General features: G+C 39.3%; 1 pseudogene; it reads left to right on the top strand.

The window, feature by feature from the left end:
* The first annotated feature begins 25 nt into the window (after nucleotides 1-25).
* On the top strand, nucleotides 26-974 carry LOC138845234 (MKI67 FHA domain-interacting nucleolar phosphoprotein pseudogene; annotated as a pseudogene).
* The last annotated feature ends 16,624 nt before the right edge of the window (nucleotides 975-17,598 follow it).

The following is a 17,598-nucleotide window of genomic DNA, read 5'->3' as shown; positions in this document are numbered from 1 at the left end:
GTGGGTCAGCCTGGGCACCTCCAGCATGGTTGACTTCTCCAGACCCGCGGCCCCTATTCTGTCTCTCAACCCGGAGAAAGACGCACAGTTTTGGAAGGAGGTGGAGCAAGTCCGCAAGCGCGTCACCCAGAAAAAAAAAGCAAGAAACCCTTACTCCTGGAGTAATCTATGTTGGCCACCTACCTCCAATACTTTATGAAACCCAGATTCAAGAGTATTTCTCCCAGTTTGGCACTGTTACAAGATTCCGACTGTCCAGAAGCAAAAGGACTGGAAATAGCAGAGGCTATGCCTTTGTGGAGTTTGAGTCTGAGGATGTTGCCAAGATAGTTGCTGATACAATGAACAACTACCTTTTTGGTGAAAGGCTCTTGGTGTGTCATTTTATGCCACCTGAAAAAGTACATAAGGAACTTTTTAAAGCATGGAATGTTCCATTTCATCAGCCATCACATCCAGCAGTGAAACGGTATAATCGGAATTGGACAGTTCTACAAAAGCTACGGATGGAGGAGTGATTTAAAAAGAAAGAAAAACTACTCAGAAAGAAATTAGCTAAAAAAGGAATTGATTATGATTTTCCCTCATTGATTTTACAGAAAGGGAAAAATGTTGAAAGCACTGATCTTCAGAAATCTACAAATGGCCAGGTGGTAAATTTACCTTCAAAGAAGAAGAAAACTTCTGGCAAAACTAAGAAGAAGAAAAAAAAGACTTCAGGTACTGCTAACACTCCTGAGAAGACTGTGGATAGCCAGGGCCCCACACCAGTTTGTACACCATCATATTTGGAGAGACGAAAATCTGAAGCAGCTGAAATGAAAGATGATGAGAAAGATGATGAAATAGTTTTCAGACAGCCTGTATCTGATGTAAAAAAAGAAACACAAGAGACTCAAACAACTGCACGTTCAGGGAAGAAAAGACGAAGAGAAAGCAATCCATGATTCTGACTGTATTTTGTATAATATATCTTCTGGAAAATGAAAAAAAAAGGATAAAGTCCGTAGATAAAGTCCAGAAAATACAAACAAACACAGAAGCTGTAGCAAGATCCTGGATTGAGAAAGCCACAACACACCAGATATTTAGGCTTTCCTCCAGGCATATCTGGACAAAGTGTTGTGGAATTCGGGTGAAATTTAACCAAAAAATCACCGTCAAAGTGGTTTTGTAGAAAAGCACAATGTTTCTGTTTGGCCAGTGATCCAATGCCATGTATACAAACAGAAATAGCATGCTTTCTGGGATTCTGAAGCTTTCTGCCTAGTAAACTTGAATGTGTGGAGGATTTGACTCCATGTGGAACCCATTAACTTTGTCAGCAAAAAACAAAAACTTACATGCTAAAATGCATTCAAAAGGATAAAGTCTGTAGATAATGTACAGGTTACAAAAACAAACACAGAGGCTGTAGCAAGACCTGGGATTGAGATAGCCACAACACACCGAATATTTCTGCATTCCTCCAGGCATATCCGGACAAAGAGTTGTGGGAATTGAGTGAAATTTAACCAAAAAATCACAATCAAAGTGGATTGGGAGAAAAGCAAAATGTTTCAGTTCGGCCAATGGATCCAATGACATGTTTACAAGCAGAAATAGCATGTTTTCTCGGGTTTCTGAAGCTTTCTGCCTAGAAAAATCGAATGTGTAGGATTTGACTCCATGTGGAACCAATTAGCGTTTGTTGGTCAAAGTTGTTTTGGAAAAACCAGAATGTTTCTGTTCGGCAAGTGGATCCAATGTCATGGTTACAAAGAGAAATTGCATGTTTTCTCGGGTTTGTGAAGCTTTCTGACTAGTAAACTTGAATGTGTGGAGGATTAGACTCACTATGGAAACAATTAGCGTTTGCTGGCAAAAAACAAAAAGATGCATCCTAAAATGAATTCCAAAGGATAAAGTCTATAGATAAAGTCCAGAAAGCAGAAACAAACACAGAGGCTGCAGCAAGAAAAGGGATTGAGATAGCCATAACACACCAGATATTTCTGCTTTCCTCCAGGCATATCTGGACAAAGTGTTGTGGACTTTGGGTGAAATTTATCCAAAACATCATGGTCAAAGTAGTTTTGGAGAAAAGCACAATGCCTCTGTTCGGCCACTGGATCCAATGTCATGTTTAAAAACAGAAATAGCATGTTTTCTCTGATTTCTAAATCTTTCTGACTAGAAAACAAGATTGTGTGGAGGAATTGACTCCAGGTGGAACCAATTAGCGTTTGCTGCCAGAAAACAAAAAGTTACATGCTAAAATGCATTCAAAAGCTTAAAGTCCATAGATAAAGTCCAGAAAACAGAAACAAACACAGATGTTGTACGAGATCTGGATTGAGATAGCCACAACACACCAGATATTTCCGCTTTCCATCAGCATATATTGACAAAGTGTTGTGGAATTCGGGTGAAATTTAACAAAGAAATCACCGTCAAAGTTGTTTTGCAGAAAGCAGAGTTTTCCTGTTTGGCAAGCGGATCCAATGTCATGTGGACAAACAGAATTAGCATGTTTTCTCCGGTTTCTGAAGCTTTCTGCCTAGAAAACTCGAATGTGTGGAGGAATTGACTCCAGGTGGAAACAATTATCGTTTGCCAGCAGAAAACTAACATTTACATGCTAAATTGCATTCAAAAGGATGAAGTCCATTGTTAAAGTCCAGAAAACAGAAACAAACACAGAGGCTGTAGCAAGATCTGGGATTGAGATAGCCACAACACTCCGGATAGTTCTGCGTTCCTCCAGGAATATCCGGACAATGTGTTGTGGAATTCGTGTGAGATTTAACCAAAAAATCACCATCAAAGTGATTTTGGAAGAAAGCATAAAGTTTCTGTTCGGCCATTGGATCCAATGTCATGTTTACAAAGAGAAATAGCATGTTTTCTCGGGTTTCTGAAGCTTTCTACCTAGAAAATGCGAATGTGTGGAGGTAAAAAAAAAACGCACAGTGACGCAAGAAGAATTAAGTATGCCGAGTAACAAACACAGAAATAGAGGGAGCAAGATCAACGATGACACTATGATGCCTCCAAATAAGCAAAACACCCCAAGCCAAGAGTATGAAGATGATGAGATAGAAGAAATGCAAGATACGGATTTCAAAAAATTTATGATAAGAACATTTAGAAGTTTTCAAAAGCAAATCCTTGAACTACAGAAATCCTTAATGGACAAGATTGAAAATCTCTCTCGTGAAAACGAAATTTTAAGGAAGAGTCAAAATGAAACTCAGAAACTAGTAGAACAGGAAAGTGTTATAGTGAAGAGAAATCAAAATGAAATGAAGAGCTCAATAGATCAAATGACAAACACATTAGAAAGCCTTAAAAACAGAATGGGTGAAGCAGAAGAGAGAATATCGGACTTAGAAGATAGAGCACAGGAAAACATACAGTCAAACCAAAGAAAAGAAGAGGAAATTAGAAACCTAAAAAATATTGTTGGGAATCTACAGGATACTATCAAAAAAACCAACATTCGCGTTCTAGGAGTTCCTGAAGGCATGGAGAGAGAGAAAGGATTGGAAGGCCTTTTTAGTGAGATACTAGCAGAGAACTTTCCAGGTTTGGAGAAGGACAGAGATATCCTAGTACAGGAAGCTCATAGAACCCCCAATAAACATGACCAAAAGAGATCCTCACCACGACACGTGGTAATTAAACTTACCACAGTGAAACATAAAGAAAAGATCCTAAAATGTGCAAGAGAGAAACGTCAGATTACTCTCAGAGGATCTCCAATCAGACTCACAGCTGACTTCTCATCAGAAACCCTACAAGCTAGGAGGGAATGGCGAGACATAGCACAGGTGCTAAGAGAGAAAAATTGCCAGCCCAGAATATTATATCCTGCCAAGCTCTCATTTGTGAATGAAGGTGAAATAAAGACCTTTCATAGCAAACAGAAATTGAAAGACTTTGTGGCCACTCGTCCGGCCCTGCAAAAGATACTTAAAGATGTGCTACACTCAGAAACACAGAAACACGACCATCAATATGAAAGAAGGGAAAGGAAGAACACCTACCAGTAAAAGAGCATGGGAAGCTCAAAGCATATACTAGAAAATATTTCCGGGAAAATGGCAGGGCAAAGTCACTACGTATCAATAGTCACATTGAACATTAATGGTCTGAATTCTTCAGTTAAAAGACACCGTTTAGCTGACTGGCTCACAGAACACAACCCAACTATTTGTTGCCTACAAGAAACACATCTCTCTAACAAAGAGGCATGCAGACTGAAAGTGAAAGGTTGGAAAAAGATATTCCATGCCAACAGAAACCAAAAAAAAAGCAGGTGTAGCCATATTAATATCAGACAAAATAAACTTTAATACAAAAACTGTTAAGAGAGACAAAGAGGGACACTATATAATGATTAAGGGTTCAATTCAACAGGAAGATGTAACTATTATAAATGTATATGCACCTAATTACAGGGCACCAGTCTATTTAAAAGATATGTTAAGGGACTTAAAGGGAGATTTAGATTCCAATACAATAGTACTGGGGGACTTCAATACTCCACTCTCAGAAATAGACAGATCATCCGGACAGAAGATCAACAAGGAAACAGCAGATTTAAATGACACTATAGCCCAAATGGATCTAACAGATATCTACAGAACTTTCAACCCTACATCTACAGACTTCACATTCTTCTCAGCAGCGCATGGAACCTTCTCTAGGATTGACCACATACTAGGCCATAAAGCAAGTCTCAGCAAATTTAAAAGAATTAGAATCATACCATGCAGCTTCTCAGACCACAGCGGGATGAAGCTGGAAATTAGCAACTCAGGAAACCCCAGAAAGTATGCAAACACATGGAGACTGAACAACATGCTCCTGAATGAACACTGGGTCATTCAAGAAATCAAAAGAGAAATCAAAAACTTTCTGGAAGTAAATGAAGACAACAACACAACATATCAAAACTTATGGGATACAGCAAAAGCAGTATTGAGAGGCAAATTTATAGCAATAGGTGCCTATACCAAGAAATTGGAAAGGTACCAAATAAATGAGCTTTCAGCGCACCTCAAGGACCTAGAAAAACTGCAGCAAACCAAACCCAAATCTAGTAGGAGAAGAGAAATAATTAAAACCAGAGAAGAAATTAATAGGATTGAATCCAAAAAAACATTACAAAAAATCAGCCAAGCGAGAAGCTGGTTTTTTGAAAAAATAAACAAAATTGACACCCCATTGGCCCAACTAACTAAAAAAAGAAGAGAAAAGACCCAAATCAATAAAATCAGAGATGAAAAAGGAAACGTAACAACAGACACCACAGAAATAAAAAGAATCATCAGAAATTACTACAAGGACCTGTACGCCAGCAAACAGGAAAACCTATCAGAAATGGATAGATTCCTGGACACATGCAACCTACCTAAATTGAACCATGAAGACATAGAAAACCTAAATAGACCCATAACTGAAACAGAAATTGAAACAGTAATAAAGGCCCTCCCAACAAAGAAAAGCCCAGGACCAGATGGATTCACCGCTGAATTCTACCAGACATTTAAAGAAGAACTAATCCCATTTCTTCTCAAACTATTCAGAACAATCGAAAAAGAGGGAATCCTCCCAAATTCTTTCTATGAAGCCAGCATCACCTTAATCCCTAAGCCAGAGAAAGATGCAGCACTGAAAGAAAATTACAGACCAATATCCCTGATGAACATAGATGCAAAAATCCTCAATAAAATTCTGGCCAATAGAATACAACAACACATCAGGAAAATCATCGACCCAGACCAAGTGGGATTCATCCCTGGTATGCAGGGATGGTTCAACATTCGCAAATCAATCAATGGGATTCACCACATTAACAGACTGCAGAAGAAAAACCATATGATTATCTCAATTGATGCAGAGAAAGCATTTGATAAAATTCAACACCCTTTCATGATGAAAACTCTAAGCAAATTGGGTATAGAAGGAACATTCCTCAATATAATCAAAGCAATTTATAAAAAACCCACAGCCAGCATCCTATTCAATGGGGAAAAGTTGGAAGCATTTCCACTGAAATCTGGCACCAGACAGGGATGCCCACTCTCACCACTGTTATTTAACATAGTTCTGGAAGTTTTAGCCAGAGCCATCAGACAAGGAAAAGAAATCAAAGGAATACAAATCAAGAAGGAAGAAGTCAAACTATCCCTCTTTGCAGACGATATGATTCTGTACTTAGAGGATCCAAAGAACTCTACTAAGAGACTATTGGAACTCATAGAGGAGTTTGGCAAAGTGGCAGGATATAAAATCAATGCACAAAAATCAACAGCCTTTGTATACACAAGCAATGCCATGACTGAGAAAGAGCTGCTAAGGTCAATCCCATTCACAATAGCTACAAAAACAATCAAATACCTTGGAATAAACTTAACCAAGGACGTTAAAGATCTCTACGATGAAAATTACAAAACCTTAAAGAAAGAAATAGAAGAGGATACCAAAAAATGGAAAAATCTTCCATGCTCATGGATTGGAAGAATCAACATCATCAAAATGTCCATTCTCCCAAAAGCAATTTATAGATTCAATGCAATCCCAATCAAGATACCAAAGACATTCTTCGCAAATCTAGAAAAAATGATGCTGAAATTCATATGGAGGCACAAGAGACCTCGAATAGCTAAAGCAATCTTGTACAACAAAAACAAAGCCGGAGGCATCACAATACCAGACTTCAGGACATACTACAGGGCAGTTGTAATCAAAACAGCATGGTACTGGTACAGAAACAGATGGATAGACCAATGGAACAGAATTGAAACACCAGAAATCAACCCAAACATCTACAGCCAACTTATATTTGATCAAGGATCTAAAACTAATTCCTGGAGCAAGGACAGTCTATTCAATAAATGGTGCTGGGAAAACTGGATTTCCACGTGCAGAATCATGAAGCAAGACCCCTACCTTACACCTTACACAAAAATCCACTCAACATGGATTAAAGACCTAAATCTTCGTCCTGACACCATTAAGTTATTAGAGAACATTGGAGAAACCCTTCAAGATATTGGCACAGGCAAAGAATTTCTGGAAAAGACCCGGGAGGCACAGGCAGGCAAAGCCAAAATCAACTATTGGGATTGCATCAAATTGAGAAGTTTCTGTACTGCAAAAGAAACAGTCAGGAGAGTGAAGAGACAACCGACAGAATGGGAAAAAATATTTGCAAACTATGCAACAGATAAAGGGTTAATAACCAGAATCTACAAAGAGATCAAGAAACTCCACAAAAACAAAACCAACAACCCACTTAAGAGATGGGCCAAGGACTTCAATAGACATTTTTCAAAAGAGGAAATCCAAATGGCCAACAGGCACATGAAAAAATGTTCAAGGTCACTAGCAATCAGGGAAATGCAAATCAAAACCACAATGAGGTTTCACCTCACCCCGGTTAGAATGGCTCACATCCAGAAATCTACCAACAACAGATGCTGGCGAGGATGTGGGGAAAAAGGGACACTAACCCACTGTTGGTGGGAATGCAAACTGGTCAAGCCACTATGGAAATCAGTCTGGAGATTCCTCAGAAACCTGAATATAACCCTACCGTTCGACCCAGCCATCCCACTCCTTGGAATTTACCCAAAGGAGTTTAAATTGATAAACAAAAAAGCGGTCTGCACCCTAATGTTTATTGCAGCACAATTCACAATAGCCAAGACCTGGAACCAACCTAAATGCCCATCAACGGTAGACTGGATAAAGAAATTATGGGATATGTATTCTTTAGAGTACTATACCGCAGTAAGAAACAACGAAATCCAGTCATTTGCAACAAAATGGAGGAATCTGGAACACATCATGCTGAGTGAAGTAAGCCAGTCCCAAAGGGACAAATACCATATGTTCTCCCTGATCGGTGACAACTGACTCAACACCAAAAAGGAAACCTCCTGAAGTGAAATGGACACTATGAGAAATGGTGACTTGATCAGCATAGCTCTGACTGCTAATGGACAACTTAATACATTATCCCTCATAGTATTTTTTTTGTCTGTTCTACTTAATATGACTGGTTTAATTCTGTAATTATCACACAGTTATTCTTAAGTGTTGAAAATTAACTGAAATGTGATCCCTGTTAAACATAAGAGTGGGAATAAGAGAGGGAAGAGATGTATAATTTGGGACATGCTCGGGCTGACTTGCCCCAATTGGTAGAGTTGGAAACATACCAGGGGATTCCAATTCAATCCCATCAAGGTGGCATGTGCCAATGCCATCTCACTACTCCAAGTGATCAATTTCAGTTCACAATTGATGATAATGAAAGGACTAAGAGTCAAAGGGGGCACATAAACAAGTCTAGTATCTGCTAACACCAACAGATAGAATAAATAAAGGGGAGAGTGATCCAACATGGGAAGTGAGATACTCAGCATACTCATAGAATGGCGGATGTCCTAAATAGCACTCTGGCCTCAGAATCAGCCCTAAAGGCACTCAGATCTGGCTGAAAAGCCCATGAGAGTATTTCAGGCATGGAAAGCCAAGACACTCTGGCAAAAAGATCTCTGTGAGTGAGATTCCAGTGGAAAGAACAGGTCTTCAAAGAGGGAGGTGCCTTTCTCTGAAGGGAGGAGAGAACCTCCACTTTGACTATGACCGTGTCTAAACAAGATAAGAGTCGGAGAACTCAAGGGGCTTCCATAGCCTTGGAAACTCATGACTGGTGCATAGGGAGATTACTGATGCCATAAACAGGAGTGTCAATTGGTAAAGTCAACAACAGGAGTCACTGTGCACTTACTCCTCATGTAGGATCTCGGTCCTTAACGTGCTGTACACTGAGGCTTAATGCTATAACAAGTACTCAAACAGTATATTTCACTTTGTGTTTCTATGGGGGTGCAAACGACTGAAATCTTTACTTAATGTACACTAAACTGATCTTCTGTAAAAAAAAAAAAAGAAAGAAAGGAAGAAATTTTCAATTCCCAACTTGACTCTCACTGGGATTAAACATGACAATAGGTCTGATCTGATTTCATCATCATTTAAAAAAAATCATCTATTATTTTTCACTTTATGTTTCTGTGTGGGAGCAAACTGTTGAAATACTTACTTAAGATATACTAAGCTGATCTTCTGTATATTAATAATCGAAAATGAATCTTGATGTGAATGGAAGGGGAGAGGGAGTGGGAAAGGGGAGGGTTGTAGGTGGGAGGGACGGTTTGGGGGGGGAAGCCATTGTAACCCATGAGTCGTACTTTGGAAATTTATATTCATTAAATAAAAGATAAAAAAAAAAGAAACTTAAAAAAAAAACAGAAATAGCATGTTTTCTCTGGTTTCTAAATCTTTCTGACTAGAAAACAAGATTGTGTGGAGGAATTGACTCCAGGTGGAACCAATTAGCGTTTGCTGGCAGAAAACAAAAAGTTACATGCTAAATTGCATTCAAAAGGATGAAGTCCATTGTTAAAGTCCAGAAAACACAAACAAACACAGATGTCGTACGAGATCTGGATTGAGATAGCCACAACACACCAGATATTTCTGCTTTCCATCAGCATATATTGGCAAAGTGTTGTGGAATTCGGGTGAAATTTAGCAAAGCAATCACCGTCAAAGTTGTTTTGCAGAAAGCAGAGTTTTCCTGTTCGGCAAGCAGATCCAATGTCATGTGGACAAACAGAATTAGCATGTTTTCTCGGGTTTCTGAAGCTTTCTGCCAAGAAAACTCGAATGTGTGGAGGAATTGACTCCAGGTAGAACCAGCTGGCGTTCGCCGGTAGAAAACAAAAGTTACATGATAAAATGCATTCAAAAGGATAAAGTCCATGGATAAATTCCAGAAAACAGAAAGTAACACAGAGGCTGTAGCAAGATCTGAGATTGAGATAGCCACAACTCTCCGGATATTTCTGTTTTCCTCCGGGCATGTCCAGAGAAAGTTTTGTGGAAATCGTGTGAGAATTAACCAAAAAATCACCGTCGAAGTGATTTTGGAAAAAAGCATAAAGTTTCTGTTCGGCCATTGGATCCCATGTCATGTTTACAAAGAAAAATAGCATGTTTTCTCGGGTTTCTGAAGCTTTCTACCTAGAAAACGCGAATGTGTGGAGGTATTGACTCCAGGTGGAACCAATTAGTGTTTTCGGCAGAAAACAAAATGTTGCATGATAAAATGCATTCAAAAGGATAAAGTACATAGATAAACTCCAAAAAACACAAACAAACACAGAGGTTGTAGCAAGAACTGGGATTGAGAGAGCCACAACTCACCGGATATTTCTGCGTTCCTCCAGGAATATCCGGACAATGTATTGTGGAATTTGTGTGAGATTTAACCAAAAAATCACCGTCAAAATGATTTTGGAACAAGTATAAAGTTTCTGTTCGGCCATTAGATCCAATGTCATGTTTACAATAAGAAATAGCATGTTTTCTCGGGTTTCTGAAGCTTTCTGCCTAGAAAACTCGAATGTGTGGAGGAATTGACTCCAGGTAGAACCAGCTAGCGTTTGCCGGTAGAAAACAAAAAGTTACATGTTAAATGCGTTCAAAAGGATAAAGTCCATGGATAAAGTCCAGAAAACAGAAACAAACACAGAGGTTGTGGCAAGAGCTGGGATTGAGATAGCCACAACACACTGGATAGTTCTGCTTTCCTCTGGGCATATCCAGAGAAAGTGTTGTGGAATTCGGGTGAAATTTAACCATAAAATCATGGTCAAAGTGGTTTTGGAGAAAACCACAAAGTTTTTATTTGGCCAGCGGATCCAATGCCATGTTTACTAACAGAATTAGCATGTTTTCCTGGGTTTATGTAGCTTTCTGCCTAGAAAACACAAATGTGTGGAGGATTTCACTCATGTGGAACCAATTAGCGTTTGCTGCCAGAAAACAAAAAGTGACATGCTAAAATGCATTCAAAAGGTTAAAGTCCGTAGATAAAGTCCAGAAAACACAAACAAACACAGAGGTTGTACAAGATCTGGATTGAGATAGCCACAACACACCGGATATTTCTGCTTTCCTCCAGGCATATCCGGACAAAGTGTTGTGGAATTCGGGTGAAATTTAACCAAAACATCAACGTTAAAGTGGTTTTGGAGAAAAGCGGAAAAAAAAAAAAAGAAAGAAACATGCTGAAAGGCATTGAAAACCGTAAAGTCTTTAGATAAAATCCAGAAAACACAAACAAAAACAGAGGCTGTAGCACGATCTGGGATTGAGAGAGCCACAACACACCGGATATTTCTGCATCCATCCAGGCATATCTGGACAAACAAAGTGTTGTGGGATTCGGGTGAAATTTAACCAAAAAATCACCATCAAAGTTGTTTTGGAAAAAACCAGAATGTTTCTGTTCGGCAAGTGGATCCAATGTCATGGTTACAAAGAGAAATTGCATGTTTTCTCGGGTTTGTGAAGCTTTCTGCCTAGTCAACTTGAATGTGTGGAGGATTTGACTCCATATGGAAACAATTAGCGTTTGCTGGCAGAAAACCAAAAGTTACATCCTAAAATGAATTCCACAGGATAAAGTCTATAGATAAAGTCCAGAAAGCGGAAACAAACACAGAGGCTGCAGCAAGATAAGGGATTGAGATAGCCACAATAATCCGGATAGTACTGCGTTCCTCCAGGAATATCCGGACAATGTGTTGTGGAATTCGTGTGAGATTTAACAAAAACATCACCGTCAAAGTGATTTTGGAAAAAAGCATAAAGTTTCTGTTCGGCCATTGGATCCAATGTCATGTTTACAAAGAGAAATAGCATGTTTTCTCGGGTTTCTGAAGCTTTCTACCTAGAAAACGCGAATGTGTGGAGGTATTGACTCCAGGTGGAACCAATTAGTGTTTTCGGCAGAAAACAAAATGTTGCATGATAAAATGCATTCAAAAGGATAAAGTACATAGATAAAGTCCAAAAAACACAAACACACACAGAGGTTGTAGCAAGAACTGGGATTGAGAGAGCCACAACACACCGGATATTTCTGCGTTCCTCCAGGAATATCCGGACAATGTGTTGTGGAATTCGTGTGAGATTTAACCAAAACATCACCGTCAAAGTGGTTTTGGAGAAAAGCACAATCTTTCTCTTCTGCCAGCGGATCCAATGTCATGTTTATAAATAGAAATAGCATGTTTTCTTGGGTTTCTAAAGCTTTCTTCCTTGAAAACTAGAATGTGTGGAGGATTTTACTCCATGTGGAACCAATTGGCGTTTTCGGCAGAAAACAAAAAGGTACATGATAAAATGCATTCAAAACCACCAAGTCCATACATAATGCCCATAAAACACAAAAAAACACAGAGGTTGTAGCAAGATCTGGGATTGAGATAGCCACAACACACCGGTTATTGCTGCTTTCATCCAGGCAAATCCAGACAAAGTGTTGTGGAATTCGGGTGGAATTTAACCAAAACATCACCGTCAGAGTGGTTTTGGAGAAACGCCAATTGTTCAGCTCGGCCAGCGGATCCAATGTCCTGTTCACAATAAGAAATAGCATGTTTTCTCGGGTTTCTGAAGCTTTCTGCCTAGAAAACTCGAATGTGTGGAGGAATTGACTCCAGGTAGAACCAGCTAGCGTTTGCCGGTAGAAAACAAAAAGTTACATGCTAAAATGCATTCAAAAGGATAACGTCCATGGATAAAGTCCAGAAAACAGAAACAAACACAGAGGTTGTGGCAAGATCTGGGATTGAGATAGCCACAACACACTGGATAGTTCTGCTTTCCTCCGGGCATATCCAGAGAACGTGTTGTGGAATTCGGGTGAAATTTAACCATAAAATCACGGTCAAAGTGGTTTTGGAGAAAAGCACAAAGTTTCTATTTGGCCAGCGGATCCAATGCCATGTTTACAAACAGAAATAGCATGTTTTCCTGGGTTTATGTAGCTTTCTGCCTAGAAAACACAAATGTGTGGAGGATTTCACTCATGTGGAACCAATTAGCGTTTCCTGCCAGAAAACAAAAAGTTACATGCTAAAATGCACTCAAAAGGTTCAAGTCCGTAGATAAAGTCCAGAAAACACACACAAACACAGAGGTTGTACAAGATCTGGATTGAGATAGCCACAACACACCAGATATTTCTGCTTTCCTCTAGGCATATCCGGACAAAGTGTTGTGGAATTTGGGTGAAATTTAACCAAAACATCAACGTCAAAGTGGTTTTGGAGAAAAGCGGAAAAAAAAAAAAGAAAGAAACATGCTGAAAGGCATTGAAAACCGTAAAGTCTTTAGATAAAATCCAGAAAACACAAACAAAAACAGAGGCTGTAGCAAGATCTGGGATTGAGAGAGCCACAACACACCGGATATTTCTGCATCCATCCAGGCATATCCGGACAAAAAAAGTGTTGTGGAATTCGGGTGAAATTTAACCAAAAAATCACCATCAAAGTTGTTTTGGAAAAAAACGAGAATGTTTCTGTTCGGCAAGTGGATCCAATGTCATGGTTACAAAGAGAAATTGCATGTTTCCTCGGGTTTGTGAAGCTTTCTGCCTAGTCAACTTTAATGTGTGGAGGATTTGACTCCATATGGAAACAATTAGCGTTTGCTGGCAGAAAACCAAAAGTTACATCCTCAAATGAATTCCAAAGGATAAAGTCTATAGATAAAGTCCAGAAAGCGGAAACAAACACAGAGGCTGCAGCAAGATAAGGGATTGAGATAGCCACAACACATCAGATATTTCTGCTTTCCTCCAGGCATATCCGGACAAAGTGTTGTGGACTTTGGGTGAAATTTATCCAAAAAAATCATGGTCAAAGTAGTTTTGGAGAAAAGCACAATGCCTCTGTTCTGTCAGTGGATCCAATGTCATGTTTAAAAACAGAAATAGCATGGTTTCTCTGGTTTCTAAATCTTTCTGACTAGAAAACAAGATTGTGTGGAGGAATTGACTCCAGGTGGAACCAATTAGCGTTTGCTGCCAGAAAACAAAAAGTTACATGCTAAAATGCATTCAAAAGGTTAAAGTCCATAGATAAAGTCCAGAAAACAGAAACAAACACAGATGTCGTACAAGATCTGGATTGAGATAGCCACAACACACCAGATATTTCCGCTTTCCATCAGCATATATTGACAAAGTGTTGTGGAATTCGGGTGAAATTTAGCAAAGAAATCACCGTCAAAGTTGTTTTGCAGAAAGCAGAGTTTTCCTGTTCGGCAAGCGGATCCAATGTCATGTGGACAAACAGAATTAGCATGTTTTCTCGGGTTTCTGAAGCTTTCTGCCTAGAAAACTCGAATGTGTGGAGGAATTGACTCCAGGTGGAAACAATTATCGTTTGCCAGCAGAAAACTAAAATGTACATGCTAAATTGCATTCAAAAGGATGAAGTCCATTGTTAAAGTCCAGAAAACAGAAACAAACACAGAGGCTGTAGCAAGATCTGGGATTGAGATAGCCACAACACTCCGGATAGTCAAAGTGATTTTGGAAAAAAGCATAAAGTTTCTGTTCGGCCATTGGATCCCGTGTCATGTTTACAAAGAGAAATAGCATGTTTTCTCGGGTTTCTGAAGCTTTCTACCTAGAAAACGCGAATGTGTGGAGGTATTGACTCCAGGTGGAACCAATTAGTGTTTTCGGCAGAAAACAAAATGTTGCATGATAAAATGCATTCAAAAGGATAAAGTACATAGATAAAGTCCAAAAAACACAAACACACACAGAGGTTGTAGCAAGAACTGGGATTGAGAGAGCCACAACACACCGGATATTTCTGCGTTCCTCCAGGAATATCCGGACAATGTGTTGTGGAATTCGTGTGAGATTTAACCAAAACATCACCGTCAAAGTGGTTTTGGAGAAAAGCACAATCTTTCTCTTCTGCCAGCGGATCCAATGTCATGTTTATAAATAGAAATAGCATGTTTTCTTGGGTTTCTGAAGCTTTCTTCCTTGAAAACTAGAATGTGTGGAGGACTTTACTCCATGTGGAACCAATTGGCGTTTTCGGCAGAAAACAAAACGTTACATGATAAAATGCATTCAAAACCACCAAGTCCATACATAATGCCCATAAAACACAAACAAACACAGAGGTTGTAGCAAGATCTGGGATTGAGATAGCCACAACACACCGGTTATTGCTGCTTTCATCCAGGCAAATCTGGACAAAGTGTTGTGGAATTCGGGTGAAATTTAACCATAAAATCACGGTCAAAGTGGTTTTGGAGAAACGCCAATTGTTCAGTTCGGCCAGTGGATCCAATGTCATGTTCACAATAAGAAATAGCATGTTTTCTCGGGTTTCTGAAGCTTTCTGCCTAGAAAACTCGAATGTGTGGAGGAATTGACTCCAGGTAGAACCAGCTAGCGTTTGCCGGTAGAAAACAAAAAGTTACATGCTAAAATGCATTCAAAGGGATAAAGTCCATGGATAAAGTCCAGAAAACAGAAACAAACACAGAGGTTGTGGCAAGATCTGGGATTGAGATAGCCACAACACACTGGATAGTTCTGCTTTCCTCCGGGCATATCCAGAGAACGTGTTGTGGAATTCGGGTGAAATTTAACCATAAAATCACGGTCAAAGTGGTTTTGGAGAAAAGCACAAAGTTTCTATTTGGCCAGCGGATCCAATCCCATGTTTACAAACAGAAATAGCATGTTTTCCTGGGTTTATGTAGCTTTCTGCCTAGAAAACACAAATGTGTGGAGGATTTCACTCATGTGGAACCAATTAGCGTTTCCTGCCAGAAAACAAAAAGTTACATGCTAAAATGCATTCAAAAGGTTCAAGTCCGTAGATAAAGTCCAGAAAACACACACAAACACAGAGGTTGTACAAGATCTGGATTGAGATAGCCACAACACACCAGATATTTCTGCTTTCCTCCAGGCATATCCGGACAAAGTGTTGTGGAATTCGGGTGAAATTTAACCAAAACATCAACGTCAAAGTGGTTTTGGAGAAAAGCGGAAAAAAAAAAGAAAGAAACATGCTGAAAGGCATTGAAAACCGTAAAGTCTTTAGATAAAATCCAGAAAACACAAACAAAAACAGAGGCTGTAGCAAGATCTGAGATTGAGAGAGCCACAACACACCGGATATTTCTGCATCCATCCAGGCATATCCGGACAAACAAAGTGTTGTGTAATTCGGGTGAAATTTAACCAAAAATTCACCATCAAAGTTGTTTTGCAAAAAACCAGAATGTTTCTGTTCGGCAAGTGGATCCAATGTCATAGTTACAAAGAGAAATTGCATGTTTTCTCGGGTTTGTGAAGCTTTCTGCCTAGTCAACTTGAATGTGTGGAGGATTTGACTCCATATGGAAACAATTAGCGTTTGCTGGCAGAAAACCAAAAGTTACATCCTAAAATGAATTCCAAAGGATAAAGTCTATAGATAAAGTCCAGAAAGCGGAAACAAACACAGAGGCTGCAGCAAGATAAGGGACTGAGATAGCCACAACACACCAGATATTTCTGCTTTCCTCCAGGCATATCCGGACAAAGTGTTGTGGACTTTGGGTGAAATTTATCCAAAACATCATCGTCAAAGTAGTTTTGTAGAAAAGCACAATGCCTCTGTTCGGCCAGTGGATCCAATGTCATGTTTAAAAACAGAAATAGCATGGTTTCTCTGGTTTCTAAATCTTTCTGACTAGAAAACAAGATTGTGTGGAGGAATTGACTCCAGGTGGAACCAATTAGTGTTTGCTGCCAGAAAACAAAAAGTTACATGCTAAAATGCATTCAAAATATTAAAGTCCATAGATAAAGTCCAGAAAACACAAACAAACACAGATGTCGTACAAGATCTGGATTGAGATAGCCACAACACACCAGATATTTCCGCTTTCCATCAGCATATATTGACAAAGTGTTGTGGAATTCGGGTGAAATTTAGCAAAGAAATCACCGTCAAAGTTGTTTTGCAGAAAGCAGAGTTTTCCTGTTCAGCAAGCGGATCCAATATCATGTGGACACACAGAATTAGCATGTTTTCTCGGGTTTCTGAAACTTTCTGCCTAGAAAACTCGAATGTGTGGAGGAATTGCCTCCAGGTGGAAACAATTATCGTTTGCCAGCAGAAAACTAACATTTACATGCTAAATTGCATTCAAAAGGATGAAGTCCATTGTTAAAGTCCAGAAAACAGAAACAAACACAGAGGCTGTAGCAAGATCTGGGATAGAGATAGTCACAACACTCCGGATAGTCAAAGTGATTTTGGAAAAAAGCATAAAGTTTCTGTTCGGCCATTGGATCCAATGTCATGGTTACAAAGAGAAATAGCATGTTTTCTCGGGTTTCTGAAGCTTTCTACCTAGAAAACGCGAATGTGTGGAGGTATTGACTCCAGGTGGAACCAATTAGTGTTTTCGGTAGAAAACAAAATGTTGCATGATAAAATGCATTCAAAAGGATAAAGTACATAGATAAAGTCCAAAAAACACAAACAAACACAGAGGTTGTAGCAAGAACTGGGATTGAGAGAGCCACAACACACCGGATATTTCTGCGTTCCTCCAGGAATATCCGGACAATGTGTTGTGGAATTCGTGTGAGACTTAACCAAAAAATCACCGTCAAAGTGGTTTTGGAGAAAAGCACAATCTTTCTCT

Source organism: Oryctolagus cuniculus, chromosome 14 (assembly GCF_964237555.1).
Source record: "Oryctolagus cuniculus chromosome 14, mOryCun1.1, whole genome shotgun sequence".
NCBI classification, from domain to species: domain Eukaryota; kingdom Metazoa; phylum Chordata; class Mammalia; order Lagomorpha; family Leporidae; genus Oryctolagus; species Oryctolagus cuniculus.
Note: the sequence above shows the minus strand (reverse complement) of the source record. Positions and strands in the feature narration are given on the sequence as shown.